Source organism: Erpetoichthys calabaricus, chromosome 3 (assembly GCF_900747795.2).
Source record: "Erpetoichthys calabaricus chromosome 3, fErpCal1.3, whole genome shotgun sequence".
Lineage (NCBI taxonomy): Eukaryota > Metazoa > Chordata > Cladistia > Polypteriformes > Polypteridae > Erpetoichthys > Erpetoichthys calabaricus.
In genome coordinates, this window is record NC_041396.2 from 140597022 (window position 1) to 140621759 (window position 24738).

Sequence of the window (24738 nt, forward strand, 5' to 3'; positions counted from 1 at the left end):
TCTTTAAATGTATCTCTTGAATCTTCACAATGTAATTCATCAGATATTAAATCCGCATCAATTTGTTTAACAGTAACACAGTTAATTGAATCTTCAACTGTGTGACTAGAAATTGATGTTGCAGCTATTCCAGACTTTACATTTTTTACTGTTTTCTGATTTATAGTTTCTCCTTTTCTCTGGTAGAAAACCTCTATAAACATTTGTTTTGTAAGAACATCCAAAATGCATATGCATGACTGTCTCATAAATCTGCAGATATCGTCTAAAGCAACGAAAATAGATTCAGTGGAAAGCAGAACATGCTTACATACTTGACATCTGAAATAAATACACTGATCTTGTGCTAAGTGGAAAGAGGGATGATTTCTGGACAGATGGCTCAGGAGAGCATTCCAGGTCTTAAATAAATTGATGCAGTATTTTCATTCCCCATAGCTCTGAAGAAACAATAGACCTATATTAAATCCAAACAATTAGATAACACTTTTTTCTTTTAGGATAGGAACATGCAATAATGTGCTGCCAGACTGGTATAATAGCTTACTAGTTAAAAAAAGAGTACCAAACAAGGCTGCTCATGATAAAATAATGGTTAATAAAGTTATACACACTGATGCTTTTTGTAGTTTGCACTATTTGTTTTTCCAATGTGGTGCCAGAGGGTTAGAAAGCATGTTAGTATCAGTCTCTTTTTGCATAAAATACGGCACTTTTCATGTTTTACAACAACAGCATCTTAATATACTAAATGCTCCTAATGTAATGACAAATGGTTGGTGACTAGCAGTTGTGCTGCTCATAATTCACATATTTACTTTACGTCAGTGCACAAGCTATGCGCACTTCTTGATTGAGGATTCTGCTTTATTCAAACTAACAGAAACTCATCTGTGTGTTAAGTATACATTTTCTTAAGCTAAGCCCTGAAAGCAGAAAAATAAATACAAATAAAATGGAATTGTTTTAAAATGGAATAGGATTGGAGACCACATATTTAAACCCGGAGTTTGATCCATTAGAAAATTGTACTTTTTCCAAACATTCATTTGCTTTTAAAGCAAAAATAAAAGGCTTTTGGGTATCTCTGTCTACTGTTTTGTAATGCAATTTTTTTGTTGTTGTGTAGGTGTTCATGTGCTTTTTATTTCTCTCAGAGTAGAAGTGTGTTGTGTATCTTTGCACTATTTGATTTACATGTGAGTTTTTCAAAATGAAATAGTTTACTTTGTGCACTATGTTATTTATTAATTATAATAACTAGAACTTATTAATTTAAAAGATTTAGGAATAAAAAACTATATTTAACTCAGCTTCTTTTAATTTATTATAATTAGAGAGATATAGCCCTCAAAAGTTTGGTTACCAATATAGTACCCCAATTAATGGGAAGGTTACATTTCCAAAAGTTAGAGATTAAAAAGATCACAAAAAAGTGAAGAACTGTGAGTCCTATTGTGAAAAACTATGATGCCCAGTGTTGTGGAACCTTTGCACAGATTCAGACTCTGGTCATCAACAATGACCAGTTGGTGAGAGGATACGATATAGGCAAAATTATTATTTAAAAGCAGAGATTCTTTTTTTATTCCAAGTGTGCTAAATTTACAGTAATTGCAAAGGCAATGTCTTGAAATTATATACACAGTTCATTGCAAGAACATTAACAAAAACAAGCAGAAATATGTGCAGGTGCTATATATAATAATTACAGTGGCTCCAACAAAAAGTGACAAAAAAAGAAGCACAAACAAAAAGATTCTTCCTCCACCTTCCACTAACACAGTTCACAAAGGATGGACAGAAAAACAATCTCAAAAACCAAAAAGTGAAAAACCAGGCACATGCACATCAATAAAGAATAATTACTATATTCTAAAATACTGCATTCTAAAGATGACTCATAATATTTAATTTGTGTGTTTTATTTTACTGTATTTTTATTTTAAAATTATTTAGATAATGACTGTTAACTTGTGAACTTAGAGCTCATATGAGAAATGTTCTGTAACTGAAACAGCAGGCAGGTATAATTGACCTCCATAGATAATTAAAATTCATTAGTTTATGTTTTCTAAGTCTGTGTCTAGATCAAATTCTGGAGTGTATGCAAAACAGACATAGACAGGAATTCTAGGAAAATAAGTATAAAATTGTTAAAAGAGTGGCATTGTTTTTTAGAATGTACATGTTTAAGCTTAGATAAAGTATCCAGTGTGTGTGTGTGTGCTTGAAAGAATATGTGAAATGAAGGCTTGGGATTTTAAAATGAACATATTTCAAAAATAACTTAATTAACAATCAACCAGACCATGGGAACATATCAGTTGTCCCAGTTTTTGCAAGATGTAATATTTTGCATAAGGCAGCCAGTGTGACACTATAATTTTTTTTTTCTTAAAGTATTAGAAGCAGAGAGAGAGAGAAAAACAACTGCCAAAGAGAAGACAATTTGGTTAGACTTTGCCACCTACAGACCACCCCTCCGCTCTCAACAATCTCACCTAGTTCTTGAAAACAAAGACTGCAAAAACCAAAGTTACAGCCACTTGATATAAAGCTTGCTGTGTGACCCTGATTTGAATCGTTCAGGTTGTATGTTTTTATATTGTGATGTGTGAATCACTGTCCTGCAGCAAAGAGAAGATGCTGAGTCCAAAGGCTTCAAGAAAACTAACTTTATTCCAATCAAAATAGGAATAGTCAGGGTATATATTCAAACTGGAGCTACGAGCAGGGATGGGGCCAGGTCAGTGACTGGGTTATAATGTTCCCTGCATCACCCACTGGGCAATAGACATGTTACATGGGAAGATTGTGAACCTGCAGTTGCCTTGGCAATAGACAAGCAATCTTTGACAGATGTGTCAGTCATGTTTAGACATAGAGCACCGTAGGTGAGGGTCTTAAAAAAGTTCAAAACTCTCAAAATCTAACAGTTATACCTGGTTTCTCCTTCAAACAAATATAATGATGAAAAAAAATTTTGTATTGCTTTGCTGAAGCTGTCCTGTTGTTTACTGATGTTTAGCAAAAACAAATGACTGTTAATGAAACAAACAGTGTCCATTTACATTAGGCTATGTACTGTCAGGAGTAGCAATTAGCCCTTGGCTTCTGTTAGATTGTGTATCCCTTTCAAAAGTAGTCATCAGGATAAAAAAGCCTGGCAGGAGTAGCCATTCCTGGCTTTTGTTAGGGTATTTTGAAGTGTAGCTCTTTCAGGAGAAACAATCTGAAGTGAATCCTGGCAGGGATGCCTCATGATTGAAAACGGCTTCTAGCCTCTGGTAAGGTATAGAAGTTGAGGTAGCTGGCCTTGGCCAGTGTTGAGATTTTCGTTGTTCTGTATTTGAGCTTATCCTGAATAGGTAAGTTTACAGGACGTAATTCGTGTGCGAATCAAGGCTAACAGTTAGGAATTTCCTATACTAATTTGTCCAACAATATAAAAATAACCCTCAGAGGATAAAATGCCTTTCATGGACACTTTTACAATATAGAAGAACCTTCATCAGACATATCAAATATATACAATCAGAAGCAATCTGCCTATAATAATATATACAAAATTATCCACTGTTTCTTATCTGCTCCACGTGCTCAGAACACTAAGTAGCCAAAAGGCCAATCAATAGATGATTCCTGGTGGTTTAGACTACTGCTTTATTTATTTATTTATTTGTTCATTTGTTTATTTATATCTTTGTGATCAAATATACATTGAAGTTTAAATAACATTAACAAGCAATTGAAATAACACCAACAGGTTTCTCATTAAATAAACAGTCAAAAGATTACTGTAAAGAACAGTAATAACAGTAAAAGTACCACCCACCCACAAAGTTTGTCCTGTTATAAAGCTGAAAAGAAAACTGCAAAACCTAGAGGAAAACATAGCCCAAACACAAGACCCCACTGAAACAGGATTTAAGAAGCAGGGAGAGGAGAACAGCAGCAAGTAATATTTGTAATATATGAAACAGATAACCCATTGATAACTGCCGTTCTAGGAGAGTAAGATTGAAAAATGTGGCTTGCCAAGATGCAAAGGAGATAGAAACATTTAATTTGCTTTGAGAAGCTAATAATTACTTTTAGCATGACTACAGTTTTATATGGCGAGTCCTTTCCTCTCAACAAATTCCTACATACATCTTCCGGGACCTACTAATCACGAGTAACCAGTGTAAACTATTATTTTTCAGTTAGAAGTTTTTTTGGGTGGAAGAATCCTGAATTCCTAGTTTTGTTTTTATTTTGAAATAAATGGCTGACTTGTTTAATGTGAAGACAGGAAATACTTTTATTGTGTAGCAAAATTTTACAGGAAGGATAGAGGAAAAAAGAAGAGAAAAAAAAAGCGAGGGGACATAATGGCAGACATCCAGTATCAGCAACATTAGAAGACTGTTAGGAACACCACCGATGTCAGTTTTGGATGGTTGGGAAATGAATGGGTGAAAAATCTTGGGTTATTTAAATATGAGCTTGGTCCCAGTGTACCTATTTCACCTGTTCCACCATGGCTTTTCTCATTACCTATTGTGGATTTGAGTATCCTGGAGAAAATGATGAAAAAAAGCAGAATGTATTTCACTTGTGCAAATTGTTAGTTAATATGTACAAATGCAATGTTATGGATTTTTACAAATTTATTTAGATAGTTTGAATGATCCGGTGACTGTTCATACAGGGACTTTAGTGTATTTTCTTGTATTTCAAATTAACATTAGGAAAAGACTGTCTGATAACTTGTTAGTATTCACCTCAGAGATGGTGTCCATAATTATTACATTGGGATGGGTAGAAGAGGTCCACCCAGGGCATGTACTGATTTGTTCTGATTCATTATCTGCTCCATCAAGTATTAAATCAGTAAATTCCAAATGTAGACCAGATATACTGTACTAAAAGAGATACAGTAACATCTGTGGAAACTGAAAATCATTTGGCATAGATCTTTATTTCCTATGGGTTCCTGCTCATGTAGGTATTCTGGGAAATTAGATAGCTGATAACTTGGCTAAGCAGTCACTCAATATTAAGAATAAATGTAACAGTGGCATTGCATACAGGGGAAGCAAAAACCTTAATAAAAAATCAGTTAAATCAATTTGGCAAAACAGCTGGGATAAAGACAAGAAAGGAAAGCATTTACATGAAATTCAGAAGGTGGTGGGAAAGAGCAAAGTAGTAATACAAGGGAGGAAGTCATTATCACATGATTACATTTTGGACACACAGGGTTGAACTATTCACTTTTTAAAATAATTAAACATGACACAGGGATATCCAGAAAATATAATTATCCTGAAACAATAAAGCATATATTGCTGGAAATGTACTGCATATGAAGAACAAAGAATATATCTTTTTAAAAACTGAAATTTATGGGACAAGAAGTTATTATGATAGAAAGTATATTAAGGCAGTGTTGGCAAGATAATGTATACAAATTCTTATTTGAATTTTTAAAAATTATTGGCCTTTTTGATATTATTATTTTTTCTCCCCATCACCATTCCCTGGTAGGATATGCTTCCTGAGTCTTTGCTCCACACTCCAGGGGCCTCATGTATAACGCCGTGCGTAGAACTCACACTATAACATGGTGTAAGCACAAAAGCGGGATTGTGCGTACGCACAGAAAAATCCAGATGCAGGAATCTGTGCGCACGCAAAATTTCACGTTCTTCCACTACATAAATCCCGATCAGCGTGAAAAGTAACGCACGTGCACGCGCCTTCTGTCCCGCCCCAACTCCTCCCAGAATTACGCCTCTTTGAATATGCAAATCAATATAAATAGCCTTCTGTGAAAAGACAATGGGAAAAGCACAGGGGAAAATATAAGAATTTCAGCGAATACCAAGTGGAGGCAAAGGAAAAACATACTATTTGTTGGTTTAAACAGTGGTATAATCAACAAAAGAAAGTTGATCGAGTGACAGAGTGTCGGAAAAAACTCGAAAGATCAAATTCACAAAGTTGCACAGTGCCCGAAATAAAAAAGAAATCACATATCAAAGTCGCCGTGAAAAGGCAAGTCGTAGCCCACCGTCTGAGTGTCATATGAAAGCGTATTAGGGTACAAACAAAAAACATAGGCACACAGTGGGAAAAAAGCACGAAATGTCAACTTTAATCTCGAAATTTCCACTTTAATCACGTAGTTTATTTTGCCATTAAAGTAGAACATCATAAACTTCATCTTAAAATCGTTTATTTTACTAGTTTCTCAAGTAGCTTGTTAAATGCTTTGTTCTGTGTTTGATCTTCTATGTACTCTGTGTGTGAATCACTACGTGTTTCCGTTCTTTCTCTTTCTCCGACAGGACACAGAATGCATTACATTCGAGATATTACAGCTCTCTGAATAATTAAAATACTGAGATGTATACGTGATATCATTTTCATGATGATAGGAATGAAAGCATGTTATTAAACATGGGAACACGGTGGCGCAGTGATTGTTCATATCTCACGCAAGAGGCTTGCTGCGCCATGTGTGACCTTCGATGAAATAATTTATTACAGAAGTACTGTCTCTTTCAAACGTACTAACCTCCAATTCCTGTCCATACTTTTCTTTCTCCAGTCGCCACACAATCAGCTCTGTAATAGACGTTAAGCCATTTGTAAGCTTAGAACGCCGATTCTTCAAAACTTTTAAGGAACATTGAAATATCTTCGTAGTACATGTTTAATTATTCTATTCGTCTATCCTTCCAGTGTCGCGTCAGCACCAGCAAGAATACAGCGCAAGGCAGGAGCTTTCCTTGAACTAGCTATACGCTGCGGCACCGTGTCCTCACATGTTTAATTATTAACAATACAGATTATTTAAATGAAGTTAAAGTTTTATCTGTATACTATAAGCAACATATTTTGCTGCATTTCATCTTAAAAATGATATTGTCATCATACGCGCTTTATAAAGGAACTCCGAGTCCAGCTCAGGGCGGCAAAAGAGCAGTACAGGAGAAAGCTGGAGCAGAAGTTGCAGAACAACAGCATGAAGGAAGTGTGGGATGGGATGAAGATCATCACTGGCTGCAGCTCAAAGCGGGGTACCACCATCGAGAGAGACGTGAAGAGAGCAAACCAAATGAACATCTTCTTTAACAGGTTTGACCACCCTAACCCACTCTCACCTCGGAGTACTGCACTCTCTACACATCCTTCTGCTGATACCAACATAGGAGAGACATCCCCACCCACAATTACAGCAGCGCAAGTGAGCAGAGAGCTGAGGAAACTTCGTGCCAGCAAAGCAGCAGGTCCAGATGGAGTATCGCCACGACTGCTGAAGGTCTGTGCATCAGAGCTGGGGGGTCCTCTACAGCGCATCTTCAACCTGAGCCTGGAACAGGAGAAAGTCCCTAGGCTTTGGAAAACATCTTGCATCACCCCAGTCCCAAAGGTATCACGTCCTGGTGAGCTGAATGACTTCCGGCCTGTCGCTCTAACATCACATGTGATGAAGACCATGGAGCGGCTGCTGCTTCACCACCTGAGGCCACAGGTCCAACACGCCCTCGACCCTCTGCAGTTCGCATACCAGGAGAAGGTGGGAGCGGAAGATGCCATCATCTATATGCTACATCGATCCCTCTCCCACTTGGACAGAGGCAGTGGCGCTGTAAGAATTAAGTTTCTAGACTTCTCTAGCGCCTTCAACACCATCCAACCTCTGCTCCTTAGGGACAAGCTGACAGAGATGGGAGTAGATTCATACCTGGTGGCATGGATCGTGGACTATCTTACAAACAGACCTCAGTATGTGCGTCTCGGGAATTGCAGATCTGACATTGTGGTCAGCAACACAGGAGCGCCGCAGGGGACTGTACTTTCTCCGGTCCTGTTCAGCCTATATACATCGGACTTCCAATATAACTTGGAGTCCTGCCACGTGCAAAAGTTTGCTGACGACACTGCTATCGTGGGCTGCATCAGGAGTGGGGCAGGAGGAGGAGTATAGAAACCTCATCAGGACTTTGTTAAATGGTGCGACTTAAACCACCTACAACTGAACACCAGCAAAACCAAGGAACTGGTGGTGGATTTTTAGGAGACCCAGGCCCCTCATGGACCCCGTGATCATCAGAGTGACTGTGTGCAGAGGGTGCAGACCTATAAATACCTGGGAGTGCAGCTGGACGATAAATTGGACTGGACTGCCAATACTGATTCTCTGTGCAAGAAAGGGACAGAGCCGCCTGTACTTCTTAGAAGACTGGCATCCTTCAACATCTGCAGTAAGATGCTGCAGATGTTCTATCAGATGGTTGTGGCGAGTGCCCTCTTCTATGCAGTGGTGTGCTGGGGAGGCAGCATTAAGAAGAAGGACGCCTCACGTCTGGACAAACTGGTGAGGACGGCAGGCTCTATTGTTGGCATGGAGCTGGACGGTTTGACATCCGTAGCAGAGCAACGGGCACTCAAGAGGCTCCTATCAATTATCGAGAATCCACTACATCCATTAAACAATGTCATCTCCAGACAGAGGAGCAGTTTCAGCGACAGACTGCTGTCACTGTCCTGCTCCACTGACAGACTGAGAAGATCATTCCTCCCCCAAACTATGCGACTCTTCAAATCCACCAGAGGGGGTAAACGTTGAACATTATTCAAGTTATTGTCTGTTTTTTACCTGCATTTTTTATTACTCTTTAATTTAATATTTTTTGCTGCTGGAGTATGTGAATTTCCGACTGGGATTAATAAAGTATCTAACTATCTATCTATCTAAAGTAGCGCAGGTTGTGCAATATTATAACTGTAGTGTAAGTTTACAGTGAGGTGATTGTACTTATAAGTACAAACAGTTCTACAAGGAGCACTTGATGGACTGATTGAGTGCGTTTATAGTTATTGGGATGAAACTGATTCTGAAACGCGACGTCCGTACAGGAAAGGCTTTGACGCTTTTTGCCGTGGTTGAGGTAGTGTGTAGCCTACTTGAAACTGTATACCGATAATTCTCTTTCCGATCATCTGCTGCTGTGATTCACACTCAGATACAGTGATATAAATACTCCGAGTGGTGCAGTGAGAGTAATATGGAAAAAGATGATCCGCAGTGGCAACCCTTAACGGGAACAGCAAAAAGAAGAACAAGATGCAGTGAGCGTAACAACGCTAAAGCAGTTATGGTATTTGGAATACTATGGCTATTCCCTGGCCCATTATATTGCTACAGGTTAATTACAATCAGATGCATTACACTAATAAACAATATGCAGTTAATTTCAGTGTATTTATAAAGCCGCGTCAGGAATGTGGAGCTAAGAAAGAAAGGATGAGCACACAGGAACAGTAGTTTGACCATTCTGTGGACCATTATATTGTTACAGGTTAATTACAATCAGATGCATTAAATTTATGAACGATATGCGGTTAATTTCAGTGTATTTGATAAAGCCACCGCCGTGGATGCGGATCTAAGAAAGGGTGATCACACAGGAACAGTAGCACTGCCGCCAGTCTGCAAAACCGAGCGGAGAAATTGCGTACGTCAAGGTATGAGTTACCGTGGAAATGTGCATGGCTTTACGCCAAGTTTAGGTTTTATACATCGCGATTTGAGCGTGGAAAGGTTCGTACGCAACATTTCTGTGCGTATGCACCGTTTATACATGAGGCCCCAGATCAGTAGGTAGCAATAATGCACTATTTACATGGGTCTGCCAACTGCCATAAAGACCCAGAAGAAGATGAAGAAGAAAACACAAAAACGAAGCCACTGGGTAGAAGGGGTAGATCTTCCATTTATGTAAACAGGTCTGTGATGTGTTATGTTTAAAAATACTTGGAAACATAAACCTTTTGGACTATTATTTGGGATTATAATGTGGTTGTGGATTTTAATTGAAATGGAGAAACTTCAGGATAGTTCACCAAATGGATTAAATTCTCAAACTTTATACCAAGGAATAGCAAGCATCATTTTTATAAAGAAAAAAAGTCCCATTGGATGGTTGGGTGAGATTAATCTTATGTCAATAAAGAAAAAATTGGCTTTTTTTTTTGCTTTTTGGAACTGTTAAAAATGACAAACTTGTTTTTATTTAGTTTATTCTAATATTATTCTGTTTAGATATTCCTGTATGTATGTGTATCTGTTTGTGATTTGAATATAAATTCTTAGTACATTTGGCTTTATTATATGGTATTTAAGGTGTGAATAGCTATTTCTTTTCCTATTAGCATTCCAGAATTCAACACTGGTTGTTTTGTAGCCCAGCTTGTTGTAAGTAGTGACAGTTGATTGTTTTACATGGAAGACATGTATCATGTATCAGCCACTGATCAGGTGGAAGTTCTGTATATCTTTCTGCACTTCATGTCTTACGCTGATATCTGTTGCTTGTTTACCTCTATGGCAAGCTATTCTTAGAACTTTTATTCAATCTGCTGTTAACTTAAACAACATGTGTAGATGCCAGCAACACAACTAAGCGACCTGCAACTTTCTGTCCATGTAGTGTCAGATAACTGCCTTGGCACTGGGTCAGTTTGAACCCTAGAGATATGCTGCTAACCTATTGGGTTCCAGGTCAGTGTGCAACTCACGAGAATGAAACAGAACAGCGTTACAACTTTGTTCCTCTGCCAAGTTTTCCCTCAATAAGCACTAAACAAGCAAATGCATTTACAACCATAAATATTTATATTTGTATTAATACACTATAAAGAGCCATAAAATCTTTCTAAAGCAGTTAGTTTGTGACTTGGCTTGTCACAAAGACAGGTCTTTCTGATGTTTCTTCTTAGCAGGATCCATCCTGTGAAGAAGCAGGTCCTACAATGAAGAATGAATTCTGGTCATCTTGATTTTTAAATAACAAAGGGAGTAAAAGGAGTGCTACTTCAAGTGGCACAGCAAAAGTGACATCATGGTTCAAAGAGATTCTTCTCCTACATTCTTAAAGAAAACGGGGAAAGGCAGTTACTGACAAATTCACCACTTTTTCATGTCCTGTCATTCTTTCTAAGCTTAACAGTTGCAGTAAGGTCCTCCCTACACTTGTGTGTCGATAGCATTAAAGTTACAGCATTCATTCATTTTATACAAATAACAGAAAACAAAATGAACTTTTTTGAACAATTATGAGTTATTATAAAGAAATAACTATTTCATTCTTTTCTTCTTTAAGTGTAATTTCATCACAGACCATGAGCATTTCGTCTGTGGTTGGCTTCATCTTTGAAAGATTGTTGTTTTATTAGGTTAAACAGAGAGTGCACTTGAAATGACAGTCACTCCCAGAAATTCCATTAATTAAAGCAGCAAACAGGATATAAGGATGGCCTGGACTCATATATATCATTTAACATTGTGTGGACTTGAAAAATGCAGTAATTAACGTTGGCATAAAACACATGCAGATTCCTGTTTTTAGCAGTCTTTCCAGATGAATATTACTTTCTAGGAAACTGATGTCCATACACTTTCAACAAGACCTGCACATGTTTTTGAAGGAAATATTGCGCTAATATTTAAATACAACCTATGGATGATAGAAAAATGTTCTAACATGTTTGTTCCTCCAGCATATGGCTAAAAGGCATTCAGTCATATATTGTTATATTACTAAATCTGTTTATGTGCTCTGTGCTTGTCTTCTCAAAAGAGAAATATACAAGAATAAACTTAATTGAATTGAATACACTGGCAAATGTAATAAGTGACTAAAACAAACTAAAATATAATCATCATTTTAATGGACTAAAAGCTAATCGGAATGAGATATCTTATAATGTGGCTTCAACTCCTAGAATAAACCGTGTGATAACATCAAATTTTTGTTATTAACTAATGGACACTGATACCATACAGAAAGAGTTTTTGTTTTCAAAGAGTGAAAGAAATAACCTAGAATAAACATGAGTAAGCCAAATGAATCTTCATCTCATTTAAATTTCAGATTTAAAAGTCAGATTTTTTTTTATTGAAATATACATTATTTTCAAAGTATTAGTCATACTGTAATAATATTGTTAGTGGAGTATCAAATTTATAAAATGACACTGAAGTGTTGAGTTTTGAATGTGATTGTTTAAAAGCACTTAAAAGTATTGTCAAAATGCTTTATTTTTAAAGAAAATTAGTTAAGAGAGCCATGTAGTTTTCAAGGATGTATTCAAGATAATGAAGTGCTGTTTATACTGTATGAGATTTAATACAATAAAAAGGATGAATTGTTATACTGAAGAAGACAATAGTCCCATTTATAATAAAAGTCAATGAGAAAGGAATCCTCATAATTTCTTTACACATTTTGCAATTAAACACGAACAAAGTCAAAAGAGTCAAAATAATTTGTATAACTAATTTACTGAGTAGAAAATTGAAGCTTCTTCTTTCTTCTCCTTTTGGCTTCTCCCGTTAGGGGTTGCCACAATGGATCATCTTCTTCCATATCTTTCTGTCCTCTGCATCTTGCTCTGTTACACCCATCACCTGCATGTCCTCTCTCACCACATTCATAAACCTTGTCTTAGGCCTTCCACTTTTCCTCTTGCCTGGCAGCTCTATCCTTAGCATCCTTTTCCCAATATACCCAGCATCTCATCTCTGCACATGTCCAAACCAATGCAATCTCGCCTCTCTGACTTTGTCTCCAAACCATCCACACCAGAGCTGACCCTCTAATATACTAATTTCTAATCCTGTCCATCCTCGTCACACCCAGTCAAATTTTAGCATCTTTAACTCTGCTACCTCCAGCTCTGTCTCCTGCTTTCTGGTCAGTGCCACCATCTCCAACCCATATAACATAACTGGTCTCACTACCGTCCTGTAGACCTTCCCTTTCACTCTTCACTCTATAGCTGTTTTGCTATATGGTTGCGAGACATGTATCCAGCGACCTCAGATGAAGACTGGACTCCTTCGGTACTGTGTCTCTTGGGTACCGCTGGTTTGACTTTGTGTCAAATGAGCGGTTGCTCACAGAGTCCCAAATGAGGCATATTACCTGCATTGTGAGGGAGCGTCAGTTATGATACTACGGCCATGTGGTGCAATTCCCTGCAGGTGATCCGACTCGCAGGATCCTCATTGTTGTAGCTGGACCAGGTCAAGAGACACTCACCAAGGGACGTCCACATAACCCCTGGCTGCGGCAGAGGGTCATTTCTGGAGAGTGGCACTTGACCGTGTGTCTGCCTGGGGGGTTGCCAACCAGGATCCCAAGCTGTTTCGTCGTGTTGTGGGTATGGCAATACGCTGTACCATTACATGCTCTCCAATCTGAACTGACCTGACCTGGCCAATTTTAATACTCTAAATTATATTATTTAGAGTAGAGTGAAATTATACATATTATTGTAGAGTCAATGAAAAACAGCAACAAGTTAGGAATTACAAAAATTAAGTACAAAATTGGAGACACTTTAAAACTGGTCCCACACAGTAAAAAAAAAAAAAAAGATACAGTATATATGTAAGTTCCAGAATGTTTGCTTAGTTATTTTTAGGCAAGCGAGAGTTAGTCCATGCCAGATTTACAAATTATTGTAGTTGCAGATGAACAAATCTAAAATTCCATGAAAAAAAAACAAAAAAGCAAGGGTAGCATAGTGGCGCAGTGGTAGCGTTGCTGCCTTGCAGTTAGGCGACCTGGGTTCGCTTCCCAGGTCCTCCCTGTGTGGAGTTTGTATGGTCTGCATGGGTTTCTTCCCACAGTCCAAAGACATGCAGGTTAGGTGTATTGGCGATCCACAATTGTCCCTAGTGGATGTGTGTGTGTGTGTGTGTGTGCACCCTGTTGTGGGCTGGTGCCCTGCCCAGGGTTTGTTTCCTGTGTTGGCTGGGATTGGCTCCTGTGACCCTGTAGTTAGGATATAGCGGGTTGGATAATGGATGGATCGATAAAAAAAAAAACAAGAAATCATTTTGTCTTCAATTGTTGAACACTGGTATTCTCTTGTTTAAAAATCCATTCATTCTCCAATTCTGCTTCCTCTCCAACTCATGCATGCATGGCACTTAGCCAGCTATATAAACTACCACCTACTTCACCCACTTATTATAACATATGTTAACCTATGAGTGACTTTTAGATGACTTTTTGGCAATGTTAATTTATTATTTTGATATTTAGGACAAAAAAGAAACCCCCAAATATTTATAGAAGACCATTTTCTTTAAACCTGCTTCATTTCAGATTATACTTACTGTATGAGTGGTAAAGGTCTAGTAAATTGCAATACAAAATGGTAAAGACAAAAGCAGTGTTTGTTAACTGTGATTTTTTTATTAAAGAAAATATTTACAGAGGAGCAAAAAGATCTTGGTTTCAAAGATCTTGATAGAATGTTCAAAAATTGCTTTTGCATAGTGTTTTGAACATTGCTGCAGGCTGCAGAAATAAACAGCTGTTGCCTGTGAGAGTCAGCAGGTGGACCACAATTTAACTGTCTGCATATTAGATTTTTTTTTTGTCTTAAAAGAAGCACAATTCAAAGCAGCTGTCAGTTAAGCCCCAAATTCTATTCCTGGACCAACTCATTTCAAGGTTCAGGTCTGTAACCTACAAATAAAACAAACAGTCTTCAAAACAATAAGGCTCTGTTTGTCATCTGTGGTGTCCACTGATTATGCCACTGATTATGACTCAACAGAGCTAAGACCTAGATGAACATGGTCTCCTTTCTGGCTCTCCTCCCCAGCCACCTTTATTGGTAACCGCTGAGATCCACAGAGCCTAGCTCCCTCTTCCTGCCACCTCCTCCTAGGGATTACTATCGTGCTGTTTTTCTGGCAGTTGTATTTGTGATGCCAGCTTACACAAACCGCAAAGACCGTTATCTTTTTGAACTGGCAATTAGACAGACTAACAGACATGGGGACAGGATTAAAGAAGGACCAGAACTTTTTTGCATTGCCTCCTTTTTTTGGTGATGATGTTAACAACTTTGATTAGTTATTTGTTCTAAAAAGAACAAAAAGGGATTAATTGTTAGGAAAAAATTTCTGTGTGAATTTGTGAGTGTGTCTGTCATATGCAACTAAGATTTTCTGTGCTATCTATTTCCAGCACATTTACCATGGAGTCGATGGAACCATATGACATTTAAATGTTTTAACTGTAGTATTATATATGATAAGTTCCTCTTCAATGATACAAAGTTTTCCAGACACTTTTAATCTATCTATTTTGGGACCGTTAGATTCACAAAGATACAGTATAGTGTGTGATTTGGATTATACTATTTACTGTATCTCTGTGTAGATTGGTTCACACTAATGTATTTCTTAACTATGTTTTGCAGTTTACCCTGATTTTATACCTGGAATGCTCTCCCATATTTGGCAGCCTGAACCAGTTGAGCTCTTCTTATGTTGAGACTGTCTCTGGCTTGTTTTAATAAAGAACATTCCTCTTGAAAACATTAGAATAGTGATCTCAGCTATTATGTAAAAGAGAATTTCCAAAACAGTTACTTACTGTCATTAATAACTTTTATTGTTGTGACATTACCACAGTGATTGTGAGGTCCTTGCTTGGTGCCCATTATTTTTAAGGTACCTATTCTTTCCTTTGCCATTTATTCCATATTTCCTTCATTACTCTAAAACATTTTGTTTCTCATGCTTTTGTAAAGTGTTTTTTCAGTGCTGCTTCTGTCATGCTCAATATGCACAGATGCATTTATAAAAAAATAAAATAAAAGTATTAAATAACAACATGGTAAAACTGAAGATAGGTAACATGTGTTGAGGAAAATTTCAGATAGGCCCATTGACTAACTTAAGGAAAAAACCTTAATTAATAGCCCTAACAATGAACCTGCAAGGACTCAGTCAGCTTAACCTGTGCAGTCAGTGAATACCTGTTGCCAGAAACTCGACAAAGAGCCATAGCAAGGTTTGGGGCAGCCACCCATATATTATTTCCTGGCTGCAAAATTGAATAAAGTGGATAGCACGGATGTGCACAAATCGGAGTCCAAAACAGAACTGAGAGGATAGGGGAAAGGTGGTTGTTTAGAAAGGCCAGTATAGGAAATGATCTCAAAGGGGCCTGAACTGGAAGGGTCTTCATCCATAGGCTTGGGCCTGGAAATTATATCAGAGGGGCCAGAACCGGAAGGGTCTTTATTAATAGGCTGGGACCCAGAAGTGACGTCAAAGGGATCTGAACCAGAATTGACGTTATCAGGGCCAGATGGAATTTCCCGTGAACAGTCTGCAGAAAAGTGAGAAAAAGAGTCAGTGCACTCTGCCACATTCCAGTCTGGCTCGGAATTACCCTCATTCAAGCCCTTTAGCTGCCTCCCATGCGCATGTGTGTGACACTGTGTATGTATACAAAATTTAGTAGTGGTGCTGCACAGAAGGTGAGGGCCGAGTGAAAGAATGTGCACCACTTGCAGTGCTTCTAGCCAGTCCCTAGGATAAGAGTTCTGTTATTGCTTATGGTATTGAAGGAGATGCTTCTGAAGGTCTTTTCTAATCCAGACATTGTGGGTTCACGGCTGATCACCTTGAGATTCCACATTGCAAAATGTGCAACATGTTGTCAATTGTGGCATGATCCCATGACAAAATGCAAAATACAGAATACAAATAAATACATTAACATAATCAAAAAGCACACAAAGTGCAAAACCAAAGTAAAAGCCACAACACAACAGACAATAGATGATTTAGCCATCAGAAAAGTCTGGATTCTTGAAAAGATCAAATGATGATAATACAGTGATCCCTCGCTATATTGCGCTTCGCCTTTCGCGGCTTCACTCCATTGCGGATTTTATATGTAAGCATATGTAAATATATATCGCGGATTTTTTGCTGGTTCGCGGATTTCTGAGGACAATGGGTCTTTTAATTTCTGGTACATGCTTCATCAGTTGGTTTGCCCAGTTGATTTCATACAAGGGACGCTATTGGCAGATGGCTGAGAAGCTACCCAACTTACTTTTCTCTTTCTCTCTCTTGCGGTTTCTCTGATCCTGACGTAGGGGGTGTGAGCAGGGGGGCTGTTCGCACACCTAGACGATACAGACGCTCATCTAAAAATGCTGAAAGATTATCTTCACATTGCTACCTTCTGTGCAGCTGCTTAGTGAAGCGACATGCTGCACAGTGCTTCGCATACTTAAAAGCTCAAAGGGCACGTACTGATTTTTGCATGTTTGTTTTTCTCTGTTTCGCTATATCTCTCTCTCTCTCTCCCTGCTCCTGACGGAGGGGGTATGAGCTGCCGCCTTCAACAGCTTTGTGCCGCGGTGCTTCGCATACTTAAAAGCTAAACAGCCCTATTGATTTGTTTGCTAGAGATTGTTTTCTCTATCTATGTGACAGTCTGTGCTCCTGACACGCACTCCTTTGAAGAGGAAGATATGTTTGCATTCTTTTAATTGTGAGACAGAACTGTCATCTCTGTCTTGTCATGGAGCACAGTTTAAACTTTTGAAAAAGAGACAAATGTTTGTTTGCAGTGTTTGAATAACGTTCCTGTCTCTCTACAACCTCCTGTGTTTCTGCGCAAATCTGTGACCCAAGCATGACCATATAAAAATAACCATATAAACATATGGTTTCTACTTCGCGGATTTTCTTATTTCGCGGGTGGCTCTGGAACGCAACCCCCGCGATGGAGGAGGGATTACTGTATTACCATATTCAAGGCCTGCCTTACATAGTGGGGAACAAATAGGCAACTGGATACAGTGACCATACCCTAACTAAGTTTTAACTATAAAACCAGTGGCCTGTTAATAGACAACTGATGTATTGTTTATTGGGGATCATCACTCACAATACACTAAATCTGCTCTTCTCTCCTTTTCCAATTAAATAAAACAGGCACGTCTGTAAAACAGTAAATATAAATCAAATGGATTACCCTGTAACACTACAAAACTAAATAAACTAGTAGGGGCTTTGCGGTCTCTTGGCCTTAGAACCCCTGCAGATTTTTTTTCTTCTCCAGCCCAACTGGAGTTTTTTTTTTTCTGTTGTTGCTTTTTCTGTCCACCTGGCCATCTGACCTTACTTTACTCTTTATTACTTAGTTTTGCTTTATCTTATTTTTGTTTCATATAAACTTTTCTTTCTTCATCTTATAAAGCACTTTGAGCTATACCATTTGTAAGAAAATGTGCTATATAAATAAATGCTTTTGTTGTTGTTGAAGTACATACAGGTAGTCAAAACAGTGAGCAAAATTTCTAAAATAAAAGTTGAAAAACATTTGAACCAAAGTGACCATACTCCTTGAAGTCATGGTGTTGCGGCCCTTTTGGATATCTGGACAAAACAGCATTTCCAGATGAACAACACAAAACATAACATTAAAGAAAATAGGCACAAACAATGACACAAAATTATGCTAATTTTGTTGTCACACCTAGTACTGTAAAAAAAAGTTAATGCTATTGGTTTTGTGTGTGGCTATGCAGGGCCAGATTTATTTTCATGCTGCCGTTTTGTTCAAATGGCAAAAAATAAATGATACAGCCGTAACAACTATAAGAGAATATAAACAGAAGTGGAAGTACTGAAGTTGCATGTGGGAAATTATTTTCTGTATAGATAACAAAGTGTGCTGAAGCAGACTGCCAGCAATGACTGTCGCAGTAAACAGTTGCGGGGCAGATAGTGGAAATACTTCCATCCAGTCTTTAGATGATCAGGCTACTGGATAAAAAAATACAACAAAAAGTAGAAAACAGGAAGTTGGTTTAGCATCAGAATTCTTCTACTCAGTTCAATGACTTCCAGACTACACAGGAAACAAATGTGTTATTGCTTTGGCTCTTCCACAACCTCCATTTTCCCCTAAAATTAGTCTCAGTACAATAGAATTGCCACATTCCTGAAAATATAAATTTAAATCAATTTAAAGTAAGTGTGTTACGCATATTGTTCCTATCTAGCCACTTGAATCCATGAATAACTACACTGTTAAACCTATAAGACATTGTGTTGCTGTTACCCAGATATTACTATAGCCCAATACATGCCTCTGTGTGCAGTAGATAGCCATTACAGTATGTTCAGGGCTCACTGAACCTGGTGAAATAGCTTTATTTATTCCCTCTCTTGCTGGCAGATTGCGCTATCAGATGCAGACTTAACCGGTTTCATGCTTCAAGCACCTGATTCTTATATTTTTTACACCTTTTACACCTTCTTTGTGTGCCCTTCCTGTCTCAGAGACCAAGTGCACGGTTCCACCCTCTTCCAGTCTTCTTAAGTGAACGTGCTTTTTATCTATTACATGCATTAACAGCCACTGTTTACTACGCATTCATATTGCTTTGGTGCAGAAAAAAAAGCTTTCTAAAGATAAGAAGACTAGAAGTGCTGTATAGCACAGCAGCTTTGCAGCAACTGAAAACAGGCTTTAGTAGCAAACCTCGCAGATGAAATAAAAAGTTGTGCATCAAGGTCACACTCCAGAAAACACAGGTAATCAGAAGAACATTAGAATATAAGACGTTGTCCTCCACCTTCTAATGCCTGGATACATAGAGATACAGGACACAGTTATCTGTATAGACAGCACAGTGTTATTTGAAGAAAGTCCTTATGGGCTCATTATAGGGAGACTGTTAAGTTTTATTCTTGAAAGAATCAGTACTTGGGTCGATTGAGGATTGCACCATGTGCAGTTTTGGTGCATTTCCATTATTTTAAGCAACTAAGACAAGTCTTTTTTTTTAAAGTGCACTGATAAAAAGCAGATATACAAAGGAATGCAGATAAGTATATACAGTACTAACTTTACTCTATGCAATCTTATCAGGGAGCTTGAAAATTCAATTCTTACATTTTTGTTCTTTGACACCTTGCCCCATCTTAGTATTAAGTAAGTCTTTTTTTACTTGTACTCTAACATATTATGTTTTGGCATCTTAATTTGTGTCCATTTGTACCTAATTTGGTTTGTTTAGATGTGTGTCATCTAGAACTTGCTAAGAACTTGGTGACTTAGGTAGGGACTCACAGTGAACACCTTGGGTCTGATGAGCTATGCAGGTCCTTTGCTGGTTCTAACTTAAACCCTTTGGCTATTGCTCTTGTTATCAAGCTGGAAATTAGGTCAGTTTGGAATGTTTTTTTAGCAACACATGCTGTTTTCTTAGTGTTGTTGGGTTTTTGGCATAATAAAATAGTGCCAAGCTAAAATAAACAAAAAGATCTCTGTTGTTGAGGATAAGAGAAGATTAAAACAATGAGAAACACAACTAAAGCCAGAATATCAAACTACCATGGAATGTTTTTATAGTGACAACTGACCTGATTTGTACATATAATTTCGGCTGGGCTGCTCTTCTTTACACTACAGGGCTGTTATAGCTGTTTTTGTGTTTCAAGTATAAAGATCTCTGATGAAGACAGCACTTAACTCCCAGTTCTGGGTTTAATTCTTGAGTCATTAGTCTGCTTAAAGTCCATATATTCTCAGCACCGTTGTTTAAATGGGAAGCTGCTGATTCACATATAAGGTACAGCTACTAAGCTGGAAAACCCTTAGGCTTCCAGTCCTGATACACCTTCAAATAACACTGTGCTGTCTATACAGATAACTGTGTCCTGTATCTCTATGTATCCAGGCATTAGAAGGTGGAGGACAACGTCTTATATTCTAATGTTCTTCTGATTACCTGTGTTTTCTGGAGTGTGACCTTGATGCACAACTTTTTATTTCATCTGCGAGGTTTGCTACTAAAGCCTGTTTTCAGTTGCTGCAAAGCTGCTGTGCTATACAGCACTTCTAGTCTTCTTATCTTTAGAAAGCTTTTTTTTCTGCACCAAAGCAATATGAATGCGTAGTAAACAGTGGCTGTTAATGCATGTAATAGATAAAAAGCACGTTCACTTAAGAAGACTGGAAGAGGGTGGAACCGTGCACTTGGTCTCTGAGACAGGAAGGGCACACAAAGAAGGTGTAAAAGGTGTAAAAAATATAAGAATCAGGTGCTTGAAGCATGAAACCGGTTAAGTCTGCATCTGATAGCGCAATCTGCCAGCAAGAGAGGGAATAAATAAAGCTATTTCACCAGGTTCAGTGAGCCCTGAACATACTGTAATGGCTATCTACTGCACACAGAGGCATGTATTGGGCTATAGTAATATCTGGGTAACAGCAACACAATGTCTTATAGGTTTAACAGTGTAGTTATTCATGGATTCAAGTGGCTAGATAGGAACAATATGCGTAACACACTTACTTTAAATTGATTTAAATTTATATTTTCAGGAATGTGGCAATTCTATTGTACTGAGACTAATTTTAGGGGAAAATGGAGGTTGTGGAAGAGCCAAAGCAATAACACATTTGTTTCCTGTGTAGTCTGGAAGTCATTGAACTGAGTAGAAGAATTCTGATGCTAAACCAACTTCCTGTTTTCTACTTTTTGTTGTATTTTTTTATCCAGTAGCCTGATCATCTAAAGACTGGATGGAAGTATTTCCACTATCTGCCCCGCAACTGTTTACTGCAACAGTCATTGCTGGCAGTCTGCTTCAGCACACTTTGTTATCTATACAGAAAATAATTTCCCACATGCAACTTCAGTACTTCCACTTCTGTTTATATTCTCTTATAGTTGTTACGGCTGTATCATTTATTTTTTGCCATTTGAACAAAACGGCAGCATGAAAATAAATAAAACTATTGGTAAAGTGTTTTATTAACACCAAAATCAAAATTACAAAACGCACTAACAATTCAGTTCAAAACATTTCAAAATCTCAAAATTAAAACACTGAAGAGTGATAATGGACTTGTCATTATTCTCAGCAGCTTATGGCTTTCACAACTGCTTTTGTTCTTAAGGAATAAATTAAATGGATTCATTAAATGGATGGATAAGTCAGCAAGCTTTTTGGAGTACATGTTACACAAGATGACTCTTAACTGTAGATACACAAAATAAGTTATAATGCAGTTTAGTTGAAAGAACAAACATAAAAACCTACAAATGCAGACATCTGATGAATAGCAAACAAACAATGTGCTTCTGTATATTGTGGTGGATTGCAGGTACTCATCAGAACATCATAACACTGGTGTGAGTTTAAGCCTTTCCTCTTAAAATACTTTTATACATTTAAGATGTCTACACCGATTCTCTAAAAAGCCATCAATCTTTTTGCAGCATCATCTCATACAGATCAAATACTGGGAATAGGGCTATGGTACTCTAATCCAGTCTTGGACTTGAGTCTTGACTCGAGAAGCTTTTTCGGTTCTCATGGATTTGCATTGGACTTTAAGTTTATAAGTTTTTTTTTGTTCCTCTGCAAATGACTCGCATCTGTATCAAGTTTCCATTAGTACAGGTCGCTCACTGTGCTTAATTTCTTTGTGCACTTTTATTGCAGTTATTTCTAAGGTTACCAGTTGAAATCACGTTTGTACATATCCTAAATAGTTCTATGTATTGTTTGTCATGATTAGTGCTCTCCTTTTCTTTGTAATGCTTTCTTATCATTACCCGTTAGCCAGGAGCAGTATTTCATATCTACTATGTTACTTTACTTGATTAAGTTTTTGAGAATATTTCTGCTTTACTTGATTATAAAATTCTCTATTTATATTTTATTTTCACTACATTTTTAATTGTAAATGGCTGCCTTTACTCCTATACTTATCTAAAGCTGCTAGACACATTTGTTACTGTAACATTAAACCATGAATCTAAAGGGCTACACAAATACACACAGTTCTTTACTCAGTGAATCACCTAATACTGTATATGCCTGTCCCAATAGTGTGCTCCTTGCTGCAGTAGACTACAAGTATTGAAGTGTCCACTGCTTCAAGTTGCAATTACATTGCTCTTAGTTCAGTGATTATAACATGACACCTAAAGTTCTATTTTTCTGTGCACAGTATCACAGTTCAGATGGAAGAATCAAAAAATGATTTTGCCAAACCTATCCTTATTTAAGCTTTGTTGGAAATTTGTAAACAACAATTTCTTGTCCATATTTAAAAGACCTGTTTAACTTTCTGTGAATGAAAGAATCCCTGTAATAGAGGCAATACATTTTGTCAAATGCTGGTTTCAGGAACTTTTCATCAAACCACAAAAACACATAGGGATAAGGCCTACTGCTGTTTTATCTAAGCAGAGGTAGTACTAGGGTGTTGCACCATGTTAGCCATTATGAATGTAGTGAAAAGTCAAGCTTTCGAGGCAACTAAGGCCCCTTCTTCAGGCAAGACTACATCTTGCCTAAGCAGAGGTTGAGAGTGATGACATCACTTCTGGTTTTGGGCTTGACAACATCACTTCCAGTCCTGGTCCTGTCGATGTCACTTCCATTTCCAGCCCTGATGACCTCATTTCCTCTGCCTAACTTTAAAGCCACCATTTTATCACCTATATATCAGTTCCATCTTGAACTTATTTGAAATTCATTTTTCTTTGCCTCACAAGCACCAAACCACAACATACGAGTTGGCTACCCTAAACCTTTTTTGTCTCTCTCGTCCTTTTTGTTCTGAGAAATATATAGTGCCCGGTATATTGGAGTGGCCAGGAAAGAGAGCATGCATAGGGCATTATCTCCCATGGAATGCTAGACGACAGCCCCCCCAGGTTGCTGCAGTGCCAAAAATTCCCTAAGGGCTTCATGGGAGATGGAGCCCTGCTATTCAGCCGTGTTAGCTCCCATGGGTGTTGTCAGGGGGTTCTGCAGGGACTGGAGAGCCCAACCTTGTCGGGCTTCCGTCTCACACAGGAAGTACCTCTGGCCATGCTAACAGGCCAGGGGTGTTACATAAAAGAAGTATGCTGCCTCTGTTCCAGGAGCCAGAGTCGGGACAAAGCATGCTGGGAGGAGTAGAGGCAGAGACGATGAGACACAAAGAGAAAGAAAGGAAGAAAGAAGAATGGTTTATTGAGGTGCTTTGGTACCGTGTTATACTTGTGCTGTGGGATATGACTCTGGGAAGCGTTTCCCATAATAAAAACCTGTGTTTGTGCTGGTTTATGCTTGTGCCTTGCATCTGTCTGTGTCAGGTTTGGGGAGAAGGAGCACCACCTTCAGGCCACAATATATATACATGCACAAACGTTTATGTGCATACTGATACTGAGCAGTCCAGACAGATATTCAGCAAAAGCTGTAACAACTTACCTGCCACCTTGCAATAGCAAGTAAAGTAATCAAAGAAAAAACCTAAAAGCCTGCTGTTTGCAATATTATGTTATTACTATAGAAATGGATTTTGTTAAAAAAATGATTATGTGGATATTTGTTCCTTTCTCATTTAGATTTAATGTTTTGTTATTGCTTCTATAAGATATTGTAGTTCCATTACAGAGATTATTATTTTTTGTTAGCTGATATTGGCAAGGTAGCTAGGTAACTATGTATTTTAGGCTAAATGTAGATGCAATTTACTAACAGCTCTATATAGAATCCATAATGAAATACAATGCTTTACATTTACTCAACTGAAAGAATATTTACACAGAAGCAATTTACTTAAAATACAATTACAGTTTTTGTATGGACTGTTCAAGCATTTCTGGACAGGTCAATTGCCTACAATTAAATGACTGAAGTTTGAGTGTGGCTGTATTCATTTGTTAATATACAATGAATGTAACATCAAGAACAGGTTCCTGCCCAATGCCTATTACTAGGTCTGTCAATTTCATAATATTGAAGTTATGCATTTTTTAAGTCATGATGTACTTTGCATCAGAAATTTATCATAGTTTGTTTTTAAGCATGTGTATTTGAGTATA